General features: G+C 47.9%; 1 protein-coding gene across 4 annotated transcripts in view; it reads left to right on the top strand.

The window, feature by feature from the left end:
- AGRN (agrin) overlaps positions 1-20,738 on the top strand; it is a 726,538-nt gene that overhangs the window by 55,703 nt on the left and 650,097 nt on the right. The gene's annotated exons all lie outside the window — the stretch shown is intronic.

The following is a 20,738-nucleotide window of genomic DNA, read 5'->3' as shown; positions in this document are numbered from 1 at the left end:
GGGTATTTAGTACCATACATATGAGGGTGGGGTATATGGACACATGGTTTGAACATATTTGGTTGGCATACAGTGTGTTGGGTATTTGGACACATGCTGATATGATCATACATGTGTGGGTGGGGTATTTGGACACAAGTTGATAGGATCATACATGTGTGGGTGGGTATTTAGTACCATACATGTGTGGGTGGGGTATTTGGACACAAGCTGATAGGATCATACATGTTTGGGTGGGTATTTAGTACCATACATATGAGGGTGGGGTATATGGACACATGGTTTGAACATATTTGGTTGGCATACAGTGTGTTTGGTATTTGGACACATGCTGATAGGATCATACATGTGTGGGTGGGGTATTTGGACACAAGTTGATAGGATCATACATGTTTGGGTGGGTATTTAGTACCATACATGTGTGGGTGGGATATTTGGACACAAGCTGATAGGATCATACATGTGCGGGTGGGGGCTTTTGGGCACATGCTGATGGGACTGCATGTGTAGGTGGGATACAGGAAGTGGGGCATTTGGCTACATGCCGGCTGGACTGCTGAAGTCCTGTGAGGGTAGTATACAGGACGTGGTGTTTTCGTCGCAGGCTAGGTCATGCTACAGAGACTCCAGAATCTAGAACCTCATATTGTGTGAACTTGTGATACAGAAATTAAGCCTTTGTAGCAGAACCTGGAGGTATTTGGAACGGGGATCCATGTGGCGACAGGATATCTTCGACGCTGATTCACAACCGCATTTGAGACGAGAAGTAGTACCCCACGAGCACTCTTTACATACTCTCACATGCCCTTGTGGATTCACCCTGAGCATCCATCTTTCTGCAAAAAGGGAACAGCTCCTGTGGACGAATATTTCTATATTATTCGCAGTTTTGATGTTTTGGAGCCAATTTACTGAGGCGTGTAAGAGTAATGCAGGAGTACTACTTTACATTCTCCAAAATGCCTTTGTGAATAGTTCCCACAAACATCAAGAGAAGGGGGTGGGTGCACTTTAATGCTGTGGGGCCTTTTCTCACAGATCTCTCCAAATTCCCTCTCACTGCACCAGAAACATTAATGAAGCATTCCCCATCATCCTACCCTTCCAACTAACTCTGTGTAAAGGTATCCTTACCTCGAAGCGTCTGCTTTTTTATGTGCTACATAAACTAAGAGTCTTATTTCAAAATAGTTTAGTGTGAGAAACCGAGTTTAAGCTTTCCTTGAGAAGTGGAGCCCTCGGGTTCTAGGAGTTTGCAAGGGAGAAGGTCTGAGTTAGAGGCTGGCTTCACCAGGGCGAAACTCCTGTTAATATTTTGTGCTTTCGTTTAAAAAGTAAACTAACTCGTGTAGTACAAACATGGCCAAATCTACATACGAATCAGGAAACGGAGATTGTTGAGAAGTGGGCGAGAAACCACGAGTGTCTGCAATGGAGGGTCTTCAGTTCCGCTTAGTAACTGTAGCGCACAAGACACTAGACAAGGGGTCTCCAATCTTTTCAGTAACAAGAGCTACCACTGTTCAATAGAAATCACCCTGAGCTATTCATATTAGTAGAGTTATAATAGTGACCCAATTTGACGAGATTAGATTAGTAGTCCCTTATGCAAGATTACCAGCAGTGACCAGATCTTAGCCAAAGTACTAGCACACCGACTGGTAAAGATTATTACGACCATGATCCACAGTGGGACTTACAGCTCGGCGGCCCTACACAGTATAGGTAGGATTGTCACTTCTCAGTGCTCCCACACTTTCGCGCCGTTAGAGCTACCCGCCCGATGTCCAGGGTGCAAGCACTCATTCCGCAAATCCCCGTTAGCCACAACACAAACGTACCGTATGTACGTGTTAAACTGCCGCTCCTTGCCCAAACACAGTACACAGATTGCCATGCTGCTTGAAGAACATAAGCCAGACGCGGTATTTCTGACAGAAACGTGGCTCACTGTACACTCTGAACCAGACGTAGTTCAAGCCTTACCCGTAGGATATTATATCCTTAGAGCAGATAGACCGGTAGGGAGAGGCGGAGGCCTGGCGATCATTCTGAAGAACCAGTACCGATGCCATACCACAACAGAGACTATTCCTGAATGTGAGAGCTTAGCATTCTGCATAGAGTTCAACGCCAACAACACCTTTTCTGGTACCTTGATATACCGCCCCCCGGAGCCTGTAAAAGAGTTTCATAGGTCTCTTCCTGAGACCATAGCGGGAAGAATTCTCTCTGCCGCTAACTACACAATCTTAGGAGACCTCAATCTCCATTTTAATTCCCCCTCAGACCACATTGCTCAGGACTTACTAGATGATCTGGAAGCCCTCCAACTGTCCCAACTGGTTGCTGCCCCAACTCATGAAAAAGGCAATTTACTCGACCCCATATTCAGTAACTGTCCGGATTTAATTGCTGATCAACCCACCCCTCTCCCATGGTCGGACCATTTTTTGGTCCCATTCACCTGGGTCAAACACAAAACCCCCCAGCTCTCTCCCCAAGTTTCCTCTAGGAGGAACTGGTCCAAACTTCCATTGGAGTCCTGGCTGCTTAAACTAGACTCCACCTACCCTTCACTTGGCCCAGATCCTAATGTGGCCAACTCCCACTACGAAAACTGGATCACCTATTCGTTAGACTCGATCCTCCCGGTTCGTAAATCCTCTTCGAATAGACTACAGAAATCTGCCCCTTGGTTTTCTGACTCTCTAAAACAACTAAAACGCCTCTGCAGGCAACGAGAGCGAGCCTGGCGCCTAGACTTCCTTCCAGACAAAAAGGCCTCCTATAAAGAGGCGATCAAAGTCTATAAAGAAGGGATCAGAACGGCCCAGGCAACTTATTATTCTGAGAGAATATTAGAAGCAAAATCTAAACCTAAAGAAATTTTCCAGATCATAAAACATTGTTCCATCGCCAACACGGCACCCCCATCCAACAAAACCAAGGATCAATGCAACGAGCTTGCGGATTTCTTTCATAATAAAGTCACAAAAATTTACTCCACCTTCCCCACCTCAGACATAACTCTGGATATACTTCACTCTTCCCCCCCTAAAGCACCTCGGCACCCAGATCAGCCTTCCCTTGAGCATTTTGCTCCTCTGGACCTTGACACTTTAAGCAAGGTGGCACGACAAGTAAAATCTGGCTCCCCCCGTGATCCCGCCCCTCCAGAAGTTCTATTGCAGGCAAGCCCAGCCACTCTGCCTGTCATCCGGGATCTTCTAAATACTTCTATTTCCGCATTCTCAGTCCCCACAGCGTGGAAGCAGGCCATGGTACGGGCGCTGCTGAAGAAGCCCAGCCTGGACCCAGACGACTATTCCAGCTACCGTCCCATTTCACTTCTCCCTTGGGCCAGCAAGGTGTTAGAGAAGCATATAAACGCGCAGCTAGTCCAGTTTCTGGAGGACCACTCTCTACTACACACATCCCAGACAGGCTTTAGACCAAAGCATGGTACTGAAACCGCCTTGCTAGCCGTCACCGAAGAAACTCGAAGGATACTGGACCAGGGAGGATCAGTGGCAGTGATCCTCCTTGATCTAAGTGCCGCCTTCGATACGGTCAGCTATACCACCCTGCTGGACCGTCTCCATAACATCGGAGTTTCAGGTGACGCTTTAAGGTGGTTCGATTCCTTTTTGTCTGGGAGGTCGTTTCAGATCTTCGACGGAGAGATGGTGTCCTCGAGTAAACCTCTGAGCTGCGGAGTACCACAGGGCTCTTCTCTGAGCCCTGTACTGTTCAACATATACATGAGGCCGCTGGCGGGTGTTGTCGAACCATTTGGCATTAAAATTGTGTCATATGCCGACGACACCCAGCTTGTGGTCTCGTTGGCCACGAAGAACAATAGGCATTCCGCAGCCGACCTCCTAAATTGCCTGGTGGACGTCAAGGGTTGGATGACCAACTCCTCCCTAAAACTAAACGGTGATAAGATGGAGCTTCTGCTCCTAGGCCCTACCTCTCCCGTATCCTTCACCTCTCTGTGGCCCAGTGTTCTGGGCTCAACTCCCACCCCCAAGGACAGTGTCAAAAGCCTGGGGGTGTGGCTGGATAATAAACTCTCCTTCTCTACTCAGGCCAAAAAACTGTCTTCCACCTGCTTTGGCCTACTTAGGATCTTGAGGAAGGTTCTCCCGCTACTCCCCCTAGAGGCTAAAAAGGTGGCGGTACAAGGCCTCATCCAGTCTCGTCTGGATTCGAACAATGCCTTATATGTAGGGGCACCGGAGATAACCCTCCGAAAACTGCAGGTCGTTCAAAACTGTGCAGCCCGCACATTGCTGGAAATCTCGCGCACTCACTCAGCCAGACCTGCTCTGAAAACTCTCCATTGGTTGCCAGTGAGGCAGAGAGTTACCTTCAAGGCGCTGTGCTTGGCGCACCGCGCCTTCTGGAAAACAGCCCCAGCCATCAACTCCGACCTTATCATTCCTTACCAACCTAACAGGAACCTTCGGTCGACGGAGGCGTTCCTTGCTGTTGTTCCCAGAGTGAAGCGAGCCAGGTCGGGGGGCAGGTTGTTCTCTTTGAACACCGCCAAACTCTGGAATGCTCTCCCCATCTCGCTCCGATCCAACCCTGACCTCCTCTCATTTCGCAAAAATTTAAAGACCCTATTGTTTGCCAAATCCGACTCCTCCTAGATTGCCTCTAGTTCACTCCCTGCTTCTACTCAGCGCTTGGACGCTTTCGGGCAGCAACCGCGCTTAACAAGTACTTTTACAATTACAATGATCGATCCTGACCAAAACGGATTTGTGACTGAAAATAGCGCTCGCAACTGTGTCTGATGTCTGAACAGTGCAATAACCTTTACTAGAAACACCGTTGAACGGAGGGCCCTCATATCAATTGCTTTTGAGAAGGCCTTCTACTCGATCTGATTGCTATTCATGTTTCGTCTCCTGGAACGTATGAATTTTGGCCCCCTTCTTTCTCCGCTAGGTCCACGTGCTATACTCCAAACTGTGAGCAAGAGTCCGGGTGAACGAGGAACTCTCCTAGATCTTTAATATTGAACGGGGAACAAGACATGGCTGCCCCCTCTCTGCTCTTTTGTTTGCACTTGTGATCGAACCATTGGAGTTGAGCCAGCGGGACGCGCAATTTAGTGGGTTCTGATAGCCTGATGGATGCGAAAACAGGGTATTGTTATATGACGATGGTCTCCTAATACATGTCAGTGGCCCTGAGACCTCCGTACCCCGACTCATGACTGTATTGCAGGTATATGCGGACGTGTCCAGCCTCAAAGTGAACTGGCCAAATGTACCTATATCTCTCTGACTGACGCACAAGAAGACATTAAGGCAGTCATTACCTTACAGTTGACAACCCAACACTTCAAATACCTCGGGATGCACATTGCGCTCACACAATAACAGGCATGGGACCTAAATATCACCTGCACACGGAGATGCATGGACCATTGGGAAAGGCTGCCACTGAATATAGCAAGTAGAGAAGCACTGTTCAAAATGATAGCGCTTCCTCGATTCCTTTACACTCTACAGAATTACCCACACATTATCCCTCCTCCCTCTTTCCATACCCTCCAGTCAGACATGGTGAAACTTATATAGGCAGGAGGCGTGCCGCGTATGTGTGTACTCAACCCCTACAATGCGGTCCTGGGGTTTACAGATATAAAGCTATATTACTGGGCCGGCACCTCCTGCCGATAAATGAGTGGTTCTTCGCCGGACTGGATGAGTCCTCTATTGCATTAGAACCGTGTGCTCTCGAACACCACGGCCTGCTTAATCTTATTTACGGATCTGACACACCTGCCATGCTTCCACCTGCAACACAAACTTCCCTCTTCTGTTGGTATCCGGCACTGCGGTGGATCAAGTAGCATGGAGTGCCAACAGCAGAAACGCCTCTGTGGACCGGCACCTGGCTTTAAACACACGTCTACACTGGAGGGGTTCCGAGCATGGGACAATATTGGCATATATAAATTAGGGATGTCTTGAGGGGCAGTTTCATGGGCATATTCCAGCACCTCGCAGACACATATGCAATGCATAGGAAGCAATTCTGTCTAGATAGACAACTACGTCACACACTCAAGGCCTCCCCAAACTCTCCCACTATATAATCCCCTGGAAACACGTCACAGAATCCAAGATGAGCTGGAAAGGCATTTCAATCCTACATCATACTCTGGTAAATAACACCCCAGATGCGATGATGGCCTTAGGGGTGGAAAACTGGGTGGAGGCCAGAATGGCCCCTAGGGCCCTAGCAATCGTTATGAAACTACATCTCATCCAGCTAAAGTATTTGCACCGGATCTACTATGGTCCAACATGGCTAAATATGATGCTGAGAGGTCATGATCCCCTGTGACTAAGATGCCAACATCCCTTGGGTATCTTATTTTAAACAATGTGGGAATGTCCTGCTGAACAGCAATACTGGTGGAGTGTGTGCATTTCGCTCTCCCAAATAGTGGGTAGGACGCGGATACCTGAACCGAGACTGGTTATATTGGGGCTGTTGGACCAATGGGGAGGGAGTCGCTGCATGAGGGCACTTATTGCATTGGGCCTCCTTCTTACCAAAAGGGACACAGGTGTTCCACGCAGCCACCGCCACTGTTTGAAGTGACACTGGGGATGGATTACAGTGCTGCTGCAGAAAAACGTGTCTATCAATCAGTTGGCTGTCCGGAGAAACAGTGTAAGATCCTGGGGGTGTGGTTGGCTTATTCAGATGGCTCAATTCCAGGGGAGTTGACACATATAAGACAAATCCATGTTTCATTCACTTAATGAAGGGGGAGTGCTGGATAACTTAGCCGCATTGTTTATTTGTATTTTACGGTTACTCATCTTGATGTTATGTAGATCTCAAAACCCAATAAAAAAGTGTTATTTAAAAAGCCTGCATGTGGTTAGGTAGCACTTTGCGTCAGACCTTCATCGTGGTTCGTTAGATTGTAAGACGGATGTTGCAGATTAAAGGTGAAGCAGCTTCTGCTGCCAGATGTCCGAGAGGCCCGGTACTGTGGTAGTCAAGACTTCTTACTTTCCTTGACTCTTTACATACCTGCTCAGGAGAGAGTACTAAACCGAGTTTACTAGACCTCTTGAGTACTCCATCCCAGGGACGCAACTAGACTTGAACTTCAGCAGGGTGTGGGGGGGCTAATACCCCAAGGAATAGCACAGGTCTAATGCACCAAGGGATGGGGTGAAGTTAACATGCCAAGCAGGGCCAGACTGGGAACCAATACCGGCCCTGGCAAACTGATCGGTCGGCCCCCCTGGGGGGGGGGGGATGAGGGTGCAGCCAAGCTGTTTGCTAGGGCCGGTTTCAGCAGATTTTGTTACAGGGTGCCGATATTGCTGACCCCCGGTAATAAAAATGGCCCCCACCTTAGCAGCCAACCAGGGAAATGCCCGGTGCCCGCTACGGCCAATCCGGCCCTGATGCCAAGCAAAGGAGTGGGCCATTCACATCGCTAATCTGATAAGAACTGAGAACGTATCCGTTCATTTACCACTAAGTCATACTTGCATTTACCCACTTGCCCTTCTATGGTCCTGTACGACTGCCTCCCGAACTGCCAAACGCTGGCAAGGGCTTGGTGCAAAATGACACCTGCTATGTCCTCTTAAGATGGTCTTGCAAGGATTATCCCAGTGCAGATATAAAAGGGTTTGCTTAAGGAAATAGCCAACACCAAAATGTTGTTGAGTGTGGTAATCCGGAGATTCCATGTAACAAAGAAAACGTATACAGGCTTTAACACAGTGTAATTAGAATACACCCGTAAAGGCCTATTGGCTTTACCATAGGATTCTCACAATAAGTTAGGCCTACTGCGCATGTTGTAATTGTTCATAATAAACAGATGGCACCTATGGCATTGGACATTGGCTCATTAAGAAAAAGTAATCAGTCTTAAAACCTTACCATCAGCTCATCACGAAAACCAACTCAGACTGACCATCCCAAGCGTAAGCTTTCTCACAAAGCGGGCATCAGACAAAGAGTCAGCAAAATTGCTAATACCTGTATATTTAGTGCTGAGACTGTCTAACAAGGACTATTACAGTGCAAACTCCGCCCCCAGGGCTTATTCAGTCGGGGAAACTAATACCATAACCAATGCCCGCAACAGTGATTTGTGAGAATCCGTGTAACACAATATCTATCTGCAGGCATGTTTTACACCGTGTTATAACAATCTTCTCTTCATGCACCCACCCATAAACCTCTGGACTCCTGGTCCTCAACATAACTTTCCAATGACCCATATCCATATTTTAAAGTATCTCCTACGGGTATTGTCCACCCCTTTGCTCACCAGGGTACCTCTCGCCTCGTAAACTGGTGCTCCTATTCTTCCGAGATACGCTTGTTCCCTACCCATCTCCTCAGTGTGCTGACCGGCTCCTCTCTCCTCACTATGCTACCGTCATTTCTCTTAGGGTTTACTCCTCTCAATGGGCTGTTTTTTCTCTCTCTCCATTTCCTTCATGGTGCTGCTGCTCTCTTTGTTTTCAGAATGTGCTTTCCAATCACACTCATTTCTTAGGATGTTGCCCCCTGTGGCTGCTACTTCCAGCCCCTCGCCTGGGTACCATTCTCTCCTTTCAAGGTGCAGTCCTGTCATTCTGATTGTGCTACTATCTCTCTGGGTGCTCCCCAGATGGTGTTTTCACCTCTGGATTGTCCACCGTCTCTCACTAAAACACGCATACTCTTGGGGTGCTGCTCTTAAATTGAGCTCTGCCCAGTGCCTCTCGGGTACTGCTCCACCTAGTGAAATCCTCGCATGGTGCTGCCTTTCATGAGTGATGAGCACTCTCTAAGAAATCCTTTGAAGGTTGCTACTTTCTTTATGTATTTATGGTGCTGCTGTATCTCGGGGCGCTGTCCCTCCATGTGAAACCTCTCTTGGAGTGCTGATTTCTCTTGTTACCTCTTCCTAGTGACCTCTCTCTGTGTATTGTTTGTATTTCTGGTACTGTTTTCTAATGGTGCTGCTGTTCAGTCTACCTTCTCAGAGTGCTGATGTCTCTTTATGATACTGCCCTCTCTTAGGTACCACCCTGTCGCTGTTCAGTTTTTCTTCTCAGTGTGCTGCCTTCGCTCGGGATGCAGTCCCATCCTTGAAAATCCACTTTCTTTCTGCAAGTGTGCAAGTCCGTGGTGCTGAGAATACCCTTGAAGCACTACTGTCCCTTGGAGATGTTGACACAGACAGCCTAGGGTGCTGTTCTGTGTGCCACTGTCCTGTCCTGTAATATACCTTATGGTTGTATCCCCTCTCTCTGACACCCCTCAGGGTACTGTTCTGGCTTCTCCTTTCCTGTGCTGACTTCTCTGTGTACTGTCCCCTTTCTGTGAAATGCCTCTCTAGAAGCAGCTGTCTCACACAGCGTTTCTCCATCCTAGGGACAGTTCTCCGTGCCTTGTTGTTACTGGAGGAGCCCCTCTCTCATGGGGCTGCTGCCCTCTTTCTTTTGAGCTGTTTGTCCTGGTGCTTCTGTTTCCTTCTGAAACACCTCTCGGGTCACGGTTCTTTCTTCCTTTCCGGGTGCTTCCCCTGCTCAGATTCCTACCTCCTCTGCTGCCTTGCAGATTGCTGTCCTATCCATCTGCAACTCTTATGTTACTGTTCCCCTCATGCCACTGCTGGTCTCTCAGGTGCACTCAGCTGGCTGCCCCATCCACTCAGGCTGCAGTCTTTCTACGTATGTCTTTGCCATGTTCTCTATCTGATCCGTATTTGTCCACCGATGACGCGGTTTCACACAGTTTCGCTTAGTGTCGCAAAACTGTCACTGTTCTGATTGTGTCTTACAACAAGGATCCATTTGTTGTTACTCCTACCCATTCCTAAACTCAATTTGCCTTTTTATTTATGCAAAACAAGTGATTTACTAAAATCTTAACAGGCTCTGTACACATTCTATTTGTAAATCTGTTTATTTTATTTGTTGTTTTTTACCTTGTAATTCTCCATCCCTTAGCACTGCCTTCCTCTTTCCATCCATTGGCTATGTCTGTCCACCCGTGTCTGGAGTGTGTTTCACCTCCTTTCCACTGGTCCATTCGCTATCCTTCCCTTGGCATTGTCTCTGTGCCTAACCCTTGTCTCTCCAACCAATGCTTGCCTATCCACCCATCCCTTGTTCTTGCCTGCCTATTCATCCATTTACCTCGTCTACCATTCATCCCTATTGGCCCTCACTTTCCATCTTTGGACTATCACTCCTGCCATTCCTTGATCTTGTCTCCAAAGTATGCCTTTGCCTTGGTCTCCACACCAGTGCATCTCCTATACCCTGTTTCAACCCTAATCTCGGTCTCTCCTCACATCCCAGGCCGTGACTCGCACCCCTCCCACTTTCATTCCGCCCATACTTTGACTCTGTTTGTCCTATCTTTGGCATATCTGTCCACCCATTCTTTCACCCTTGTTTCTCTACTGGTTGCTCATCTCTCCATGCACCTACAGTCTTTCTGTTCATCCTTGGCTTCCTCAGCTATCCAGTCACTCCAAACTTCTTTTGCCCCTACCCTCCCTTGTCTCCACCTGTTCCATGCCCCTCCACCATTCCTTCATATCACTCTGCCCTTGTACCTAAACAATCCATGCCCGCCTGTGCCACACTGGTGCCATCTGTCCTTGGTCTGCAGCCTATCCCTTTTTCCTCCACCCGACACTTGGCTTTGAAGCTTCAAACAATTCACATTTTAAGTTAAGGACAGAGCTGATTTTGTTGGCAGGTTTAAGGGACCGGCACACTAAATTCTGATATCCAATAACAAGATGACACTGAATTCAATCCCTTTCATGAAAGCACGTTTATGTCCTGAGGTAGCACAGCTGGTTAATGTGCTAGCTGCTGCAATCTCTGTGTAGCCTGTGGGTTATGCGCACATCCTGGCAACGCTGGTCAGCCTTAGTGTTTCATACTTCTGTGGTTGGCAAAAGGAGCATAAATTATGTAGGGTAACCAATCCATCTGCTAAACAAAGAAATAGGGCCTGCTGCCTCTTATTGCGCCGCCATCAGCATCTGACAGGCTAAGGGCCTCCAGCACTGCTGGTCTCCCAAATGCACTCCCTTCCTCTCCCTGCTCCTCACTTCCTCATTCAGTTTTGGGCTCTTGCTGCCCCTTAGATATTCATGTTCTCTGGGGTGGGCTGAGCCTGCTTGCGGGTCAGGTGTCCAGCCTCTCCAAGCAGGTCACTTCATTCGGTTGCTGATTAGGCATCTCCTCGCTAGTCAGCTGATGAGCCGGGCACTCATAAATGGTGCCCGGCTCTGTGGATCTGTACAGAAGCCCCTGTCTGCTGAGCTAAGGAGACAGCAGGAATTCTGGGAAAAGGAGCTGGTTCCCAGCTTCATCCACTCTCACATCCCTTGTTTTACCTGCTGTAAATGCCCCCTTCCCACTTGATGCACAGCCGCCAAACTGAGGGTAAATCTGTGCCCTGAAGGAGACGTTTGAGTCGAACAGGGGTTCATGGGAGGAATCCAAAGCCCTTTTAGCACAATGGGATTTGTGTACCTGCTCCAGTCTAGGATGGTGCATTGCTGGGAATCCAAGCCTGCGGGTGAGATTGAACAGGAGACTCAAAGGAGGAAAAGTAAAAATGAAAAACCAGGAAAGAAAGGATGCCCAGGAACCCCTGATGCCCATAGGAGTGCTTTGTAGCCTCTTCAGGGGTATGAAGCGCTGCACAAATGTGGCATTGTAAAATGGACCTGTGCACTAATGGGAGCTTGTGATTTTGTTTCCACACCAGTACTTGAAATGGAAAAATAGAAGTGCAGGTACTCTGTACCAAAGTACCTGCTTGTTTCTGAGAAGTGCCAGTACTCTCCAATTAAAAGTATTACATTTCTCTTGAAGTGCCCTCTCAAAATAAAAAAGTGCCAGTACTCCATACAGGACAGTGCCGGCCCATTTACACTGCTCCACACAGTGGCTACTGCTCTGGAGCCGTAGTATTCAACGATCTAGTCATTTACCTTCACATCCTGCCTGGGGGCAGGTAAATGGCCGTGAAGGTGTCTCCAATTAGTCGATCGCGGCTACCAGTAGCTCCAGACACCTTCAAAGGAGCTCGCGGACTTGAATTCATTTTTAAATAAACACAGGGTCACATTTTATTTTAACTTTACGGGAAGGCTTTATTTTCTTACATTATTATCATCAGTCTGCAGATAGAGCCTGATAATGTGCAGCGCTCAGTCCGATGTATGGGCCAGGCTGGGACACAGAGGTGAAGAACTGACTCTCAAATCAAAGTCCCGGTCGACTCAATAAAAATGATGTTTCTAGATGCTTTGAAATGGGAGACAATTAAAAGTAATCTTCTCCCATTTCAAAGTGTCGCATTTACGCACAGCAGGCCTTTTGCGCCCAGTGGCAGTAGACACTGTGACATATTTGTAACTGAAAAATAATACCAAATAACAAATTTAAACGAGGGTCAAAGTGAGGGACTTGGTTTAAGGACTGAAACACCTCCAATCCCAGAAGTACACAGTGAAAACAACAACAAGGTGCACAGTCCGTAGCAAAATGGCGGAACAGTAGTTAATGTAGAGAAAACAAGAGAGTTCCTACAAATAAATGAGACAAGCCCTCCGCAGGAGGTAGGAGTCCATCAGCCCACCCTTATTGGCGGAGCCTCGTCATCTGGTACTCCTGGGAAACGCTGTCCAGGCCCATGAATGCAGAGACTCTGCCTAGGTGCACCGGACAGTGATACCCCAAAAGAAAATAAAATCAACTCCTGCCAGGGTCTGTGCCCAAATAGTTGAGGGCTCCAGTGATGTACAGTGCAAAGAAGTGAAGTGAAGTTAAAAATGAATACTTGGTCGAAAAATATGTTTAATGGGGATCAACCAAGTTTCATGACTAAAAGAACCTATAGTCTGTCATATATTTCTACAGGCTAGTCTTTGGTTCATGTGAGCGCGTGGTCGACATGTTTCAGCCGCTGAGGTAAATTTACCCGGCTTTCTTCAGGACCAAAAAAAGTGCTACTGCAAAAACTTAGGAAAAAGTGGTAAACCTATGCCCATACACCAAATGTGAATGTGGGATACCGGTGTGGCAATTCATTTTTAACTTCACTTCACTTCTTTGCACTGTACATCACTGGAGCCCTCAACTATTTGGGCACAGACCCTGGCAGGAGTTGATTTTATTTTCTTTTGGGGTATCACTGTCCGGTGCACCTAGGCAGAGTCTCTGCATTCATGGGCCTGGACAGCGTTTCCCAGGAGTACCAGATGACGAGGCTCCGCCAATAAGGGTGGGCTGATGGACTCCTACCTCCTGCGGAGGGCTTGTCTCATTTATTTGTAGGAACTCTCTTGTTTTCTCTACATTAACTACTGTTCCGCCATTTTGCTACGGACTGTGCACCTTGTTGTTGTTTTCACTGAAAAATAATACTTCTTTTCAAATGGGAGAAATTTAAAGTGAAGAAAACTTTTTATATTAAACCTTAAGTATTAATGTCTTCCCCACTTTCAATTCAGCCAAATATGTCTTAATATTTTATGACGCATGTTTATTCAATTAAATTCCTCCCATTTAAACAAGTTTATTTTTATGTTATAAATATGACACTGTGTCTACAAGTCACTGGGAGCAAGATGCTTGGTGTTTGTTAATGTGACCTTTGGAATTGGGAGAAAAATGTATATTGTGAGTTTTATGGAGTCCATATAAACCAAGTTAATTCTTCTATTAAATTTTCTCCGTACAGTGCCTTATTTATATGTGAAAAACACAGCCATTATTTCAAGTTGGAAAAATTTTAAGTGCAAAATACGTTCTATATTCTGAACATTTTTGCAGAACATTTTTCTGCACTTTAAATTTCTCCCATTTGTGTTATACATGTAATGGTGCCTCATGGCGAAAGGTATGTCCTGTGCCACAAGTGCATAAGACAATCTCTCTAACACCCGTACACATATATCCCATTCATACGCACACATGTTCATACATCCCCAAAAACCACGCTATCACTGACACATATGGCAGAAATCTCATAGTGCCCCTGGTCAAAGTATTTTGTTCAACCATAGCCTCTGGCTCTGTGGACATTAGGCTTAAAGTCAATTAAGCTCGGTGTGGGGGCGTCTCGTAACAATGCGCGAGTTGCTTAGCCTTCAGTAACTCATGATGATTTTCACTGATCAGAAGTAGCACACACTACAGAAAGGGTTGGAGACCCCTGGCGTAGACAGTTGTAACAAAATGCTTCTGCTTCAGTCTGCACCCACACCCCGTCTTTGGATTATGCCTTTATCTGTCATGTGAACATGGTCTTTGGAGCCAGGCAGATACAAGAGTTGAGTGTTAACAAATGGTGAATGGGAGTGGTTACTAAACCTATAAAGGCTTTGGGACAGGCCCAGTAAAAAATTAAATACATAAAGTGGTGCCATCATTATTAAGTTATTAATATAAAGACCACATGTCCAAAAACACGGTGAGCTCCTTCTGGAGTATCAAACGTGTGTCTAGAGTAAAGGAGGGGAAGCTTTGGCTTTGGGGGGGGTAGGGGGGTATTCAAAAACGCGGGTCAGCGTTCAGGTTACTAGGAAGGCTTGGCTACTGTGCGGTGGGACCAATCTAGTGACCTAATTTGGCCGTATAGAAAATATCCCATTTTTTTTTTCTACTTCTACTGGCCTTGTACAGGCACCAGCCTGTCAGGATTTTTTCTGATTTCTCAACAGACCTGTCCCTCTCTGGCGGTGGAATGTTCAGCAGAGAGCAGATGAGTGCATGGCTCATGTCTGTGAGAGGCTAGGTGAAGAGAGAAGATGTGTCGAGGTGGGGCTGAGCTTTACTCATTCCTTTCCGCCTGGTTTCTGTGCCCTCCATTCATGGGAGAGAGACCATTGCTGTGTCACATCTCAAACATTCTCACACCTGCACACCATAACCACTTAATTTCGCCACCTCATTCTTGCCCATGTCTTCCATTCAAACACATGTTTTACACTTCTCACATGTATTACTTGCCAAAGCTGGCACAAGTCAGTGGTTCCCCACGCACCTCTCTTCTCACTTCTAGGTTTTCGGCTCTACCCTCACCCACATGTCTTAAGTGGCCATCACCCACATGTCTTCGATGGCGATCATCCACGTCTTCGATAGCGATCACCCACACGTCTTTGATGGCCATCACCCCCATGTCTTTGATGGCCATCACCCCCATGTCTTTGATGGCCATCACCCCCGTGTCTTTGATGGCCATCACCTCCGCCTCTTTGATGGCCATCACCCCCGCCTCTTTGATGGCCATCACCCCCGCCTCTTTGATGGCCATCACCCATGCGTCTTTGATGGCCATCACCCATGCGTCTTTGATGGCCCTCACCCACACGTCTTTGATGGCCCTCACCCACGCGTCTTTGATGGCCATCACCCACGCGTCATGGGTGAGCCATCACCCACGCGTCTTTGATGGCCATCACCCACGACTCCCTTCGGTGACCATGACTTTTCTGTCTCTGTGCCACCACTACATTTGGTATTATCATCATTACATTCAGCTTCTTTTATCACCTTCATGCTGGCAGCACATATATCCTAGGCTATTTCCCTTTCCATCGCCCATTCTTCAACAATACACTCCAATCACCATTTGCCCGCCAACTGACGCATTGCACTCCTTCGCTTCACTGGGCTGCAAGTGAATGCATTGTTTACCTTCCGTTTCCGACACTAATGGACTGGGATCACAAGCTTCTTTATCTTGGAATCCTTCAACCCGCAAGACCCAGAAACCTTACAGCCCTGTCCGAGAACCCATTCTTTACCACAGGCGCGCGGATGGGGCGAGAGTGCCTGCGTCACAGCTCTATGGTCGCACGTGCATACCACGTGGTACGGATATAAGAGGTGACCTCTGAGTGGGCCGTATAGACGGTGACCTCAGATCGCCTCCGAGTGAACGAGGCAGCGCGAAGACACCCTGCTCCAACCTTGTCTGTTGTTATTAACTTGTCATCTCCTCGTAGCCCTGCTCTGCCTCGAACTTGTTTCATCCCATACATTTTTTATGCCTCTGGAGAGGACTGGTGGCTCTGAAGTGGATCGTTCTTTGTTCCTCTTAAAGGGGACGTTCTTTCAACCTGTCCTTTCAGTTTTCCTGTTGCTGTTTTGTTGGGAGAGAAGCTTTCTTGCAATTTTGCATCCATGTGAGGTTTCCTGCCCTACTCTGTTGTGGGCCGAGAAAGCAGTAATCTGTTCATATATGTGTATTTTTTTAAATGTTTTTTATTGTGAAAGTGGGTGTGATCTGCACTAGGTTCTAGCATTGCTATTTTGGAACCAGCGCTAGTTTGAGAGGTAACCGCACCTTGGTGTTCATCACACACGACTTGAAAACACTCCCCGACAGCATAAAAATAAATGCAGCACCCTCCCAGCCACTCCCCCAGCACGGTGGGTGTAGCCTGCTACCATGGCCATGTAGGCAAGCAGTTCTGCGCCCCACATGGGGGGTAGTAAGCGCTATATAAATGTGGATGTATTTGCGTGCTGCAACTCTGGCCAGGCAGGTGAGTTAACAAATCTTCCTAGGCGCTAAATTTCAAGCGCCTAGCACACGCTTGTTCCTTTTAAGATTTCCTGAGTGCCCATACTACTTGCAGGGGAGGAGCAAATTAAAGCCCTAAAGCCTTCTCTGCGCCTCTTATGTGAAATTTGGGAGGGTTGAGGAGAAGAAAGCTAGGTGTGAGCAGGGACGCAGCTTGGTCAATAAGATAAGGGGGGCTGTGAGCTTCAGATTTTCCCACAGTCACGCTGGGCTATCTTGTTAAAGCACATTATATGAGAAGCAGGACATTGGGGCTTAAGGGGGCAGTGGAATGAGAGAAGAGGGCGTACTTTTAGGTGCACTAAAACACAACATTTTTCAAATTGATCGACATTTTTAAGGCCTTCAAAACAGAGACGCGACGCGAGTGTGTGTTTTTGTCAGTGTTGGCAATGTAAAAATCCCAGGTGAAATCCCACAGATACTTCATCCTACCCAACGGAGAACCGTTGTACTGAACTATTTACTACAGAGTACTATTTCTAAGGGGGTGTAACACCCCAAGCACCCCCTGAAGTCGCGCCCCCTGTGGGCCCGAGGTGAAGCCGAAGGCAGGAGGAGAGCGGGTTGAAGGGTAAGGTTCATGGTCGTGGATACTGAGGCGGGAGGGCGCAGGGGCTGAGGATGGTTGGCGATGAATACTGAAATTGGGAGAGACAAGATGGGTTGTCGGTGTAGTCCGTTCCAAGAAGGGTTTGAGTATTGGCGGGGAAGGCGTCTGTTTAGGTCTCGCCTGACCCAGCGCATGCGCTGGTCTGGCGAGACTTATTGAGAGGGCTCCAAAAAGTGCTACCAGGCCAGCCTAGAGCCACAGTGCATGTGCGCGGGCGCGCGCGCCGCGCTTTACCGACATTACTTTCGGTTTCACGGCCGCTTTGATGTTTGTTCGTGATCACGATCACTTTCGCGGCTGCAGGGCCACTTTGCATAGCCAATAGGTCTCGCTTTTGGGACCTTATAAGTATTTAGTTATGCAACTGTTGCATGGCTAAAAACTTGTAAGGTCCCAAAGGCGAGACCTATTGGCTATGCCAATGCTTGTTTTGACTTTAGGGGAGGGCGGCGAGGTGTAGTAGGGCGGGGGGAGGTGGGGGGACTTTGGTGAGGACTGCGGGTGTCTTGGCCTAATCTGTTAAATCTACATGAAGCGTGAGGATATGGGGTCCCTTTGATCTTCTCCTGAGCGCTGCAGAATAAAGGGTTTCTCGGTGGGCCGGGCCTGGAATTCCAATCTGTGCCTGAGCTCGAGCCGGGACCTGGCGCGAAAGACAAACATCGCTGTGTTCACAAACAGTAAGAAAGACCTCCCTTCTGTTTGTGATTGTCTGCCTTCAAACCCCCCCCCCCCCCCCCTCCCCCCACTCTTGCCTCCACAGGCTTGTAAAAGAGGGCAGCGGCGATACATTACAGATAAAATAGCATTACATTAACAGCTGGGGGCACAGGGGCGCTAATAGAACTACAGCGGAGCACTCGTACTTTTTAAAGGGACGTAAAGAGGATGTTTTAGGTTTAACATCACTGTAATGTTTAAATAAGTCTAGACGTATTTAAAATTGCAAATTTAATAGAATAATTGTGACAAATTCTGGGAAGGTACCCTAATTATTAGTGCTGGGGTGGGGCGAGGCAATAAAAAGTTTATAGACCGCTGGTCTACAGAGGGGAGTTAGGCTTCTGGTGTGGGGGAGGGCAGGGTTCATAAACGGGGTCAGTATGTTCTCCTTGCATACTCTCCGTCCGGCATTGGGCGTGAGGCTGCAGACCCTGGGCCGCCATGCTGCGGTCTCCCCTCACCCCAGAGCCCTCGGCGCCACCAGTGGGCCACCCTAGCTGAAGACAGGCGCTACAGTGCTTAGGACAGGACCAGGTCTCCATTATCTATGAATATATAGGGTCTGCGTTACCCTTCCACACACTTATCCTGTAATTGGGCTCACACTCTCTCTGTCCTTCCAGTCACTTATCCTCTGACTGGGCTAGCGACTGTCTTTATCCTTGCACTCACTTATCCTGTGGCTGGGATCCGGGGTCTCTCGCGATCTTGCACTACGTTGTCCCGTGTCTGTGCTCCCTCTGGCCTTGCACTATGTTATCCTGTGGATGAGATCAAAGTGCTCTCTCAATCGTTGCACTCCGTTATCCTGTTTCTGGGCTCCCTCTAACCTTGCACTCCCTTATCCCGTGGCTAGGATGGGGGCTCCCGCCTTATCCTCCCAGTCACTCGTCCTGTAACTGGGCTCATGACTCTCCTTCCACTCACCTGTCCTGTCAGTGGGCTCAGGGACTCTCTAGCCTTCCACACGTTCATCCTCTGCTTCGGCCCGGACTCTCTCTCTTCGCCTGCACTCACTTCCTCTATCTTTGCACTCACTTATCCTGTGACTGAGGTCAAGGTGCTCTCTCTATCTTGCACTATGTTATCCTGTGTCTGTGCTCCCTCTATCTTTGCACTCACTTATCCTGTGACTGAGGTCAGTTTGCTCTCTGTCGTTGTACTCTGTTATCCTGTGCTTGCGCTCCCTCTATACTTGCACTCACTTATCCTGTGGCTGGGGTCCGGGATCCAGCCTTATCCTCCCAGTCACTCATCCTGTAACTGGGCTCATGACTCTCCTTCCACTCACCTGTCCTGTCATTCGGCTCAGGGACTCTCTAGCCTTCCACACGTTCATCCTCTGCTTCGGCCCGGACTCTCTCTCTTCGCCTGCACTCACTTATCCCGCGACAGTGCTCAGACCCCCTGCACTCCCATCTTCTCCTGTGATGTTCACTCTTTATCCCCTCCCATCTTCTTCGGTGGGTCCCATGGTTAGAGACTCTGGACCCCCTCCGCTGGACCTAGATTCCCACTCTCTAACCCCACTCCTTTCCTGTGAAGGGTTGCCCTTGAGTCCCTCCGGTTACATTTCCTCTGATAGAGCGGACGGGGCTTTTTCTCAATCTCCACTGCTTCTCCTTTGACCTGAGTCAGGTGTCAAATGCAGTTTTTTGTTTTTTTTTGTGAAGCTATAAGCCGTTCTGTGACCACACGAGTTGCTGCTATATAATTTTTTAGTACAATAGCAAAGCCACAGGCAACATCCCTGCAGAGGTTGAGTCCACGGTGTTGGGGCACACGATGGGAGCATCTCTTCTAGAGTAGCCTGCTCAGCTTCCGACACTTTGCCTACATTTCTCAATTCTTTTGTGCAGGGGCTTAGAAGTACAGCACAAGGCACTATCTAAGTATAGTCAATGGGAGTGTGAAAGATGAGCAAAAGGGCATGTGTGCTAATCTTATTTTGCCTTATCCTTTTCGCAATGCCAGTGCTGCTGATTGATTCATATATTTCATCCATCTGCTCTTCATTAAAAGGAGGAGGACTTTGTTGGATAATGTAAGGCCAGAATACCACTTTTTCATTTGAAGGCTTTAAGTTGCAAATGTGAAGCAAAGCTTCCTAGGGGGCAGAGGGAGTGGTCACTCTATTACCAAACAGAAAGATGGGAAAGTACAACTGTAAAGAAAGTAGTTGATTCACCTTACATTAGGGATGCAAAAGTTCTCGATAGTCACAAACAGGTTCAGGGTTATGCCCAGAGATTGGGGCAACTTGCCACCATTTTGTTTGCACGTTATTGATCCACCTGTTTCTTAAGGTAATGGTCCCTATTGAAGGGTCTTACCAGAAGTGAGCTGCTCCTCTAGCTGGTCCTTGATGTTTCACTTAAACCATAGTCCGGTTGATTGATCTCGATGAAAGGCAGGTGGGAGAGGACATAGGGGTTGACTGCACTATCATCCTTAAAACAGAACATGTGTTTTTGTAAAGCACACCGTTCACCACAAAGGTGCATCTTGGCGCTGATTAACAGATGTTTACTGTTACCCAACTCAATGGTACTCATTTTATCGACCTCAGACAGGATGAAAGGCTGAGAGGACCCCCCCGGGAATTGAACCCGTGATCATAAACGGGCCCCTGTAGAGGATGCATTAGTCCACTAAGCCACCAGACACCACAGCTTACATGTACGTGCCCTGATTTAACTTCTATGACGCTAGTTACCAGTGGCCCATAAAATGGGCTAGCATTTCCCCACACCTGAAGTTACTGTAAATA

This window comes from Triturus cristatus, chromosome 1_2 (assembly GCF_964204655.1).
Source record: "Triturus cristatus chromosome 1_2, aTriCri1.1, whole genome shotgun sequence".
Taxonomy (NCBI): Eukaryota; Metazoa; Chordata; class Amphibia; order Caudata; family Salamandridae; genus Triturus; species Triturus cristatus.
The sequence above is the reverse complement of the archived record's forward strand: the minus strand, read 5'-3'. Positions and strand labels throughout refer to the sequence as shown.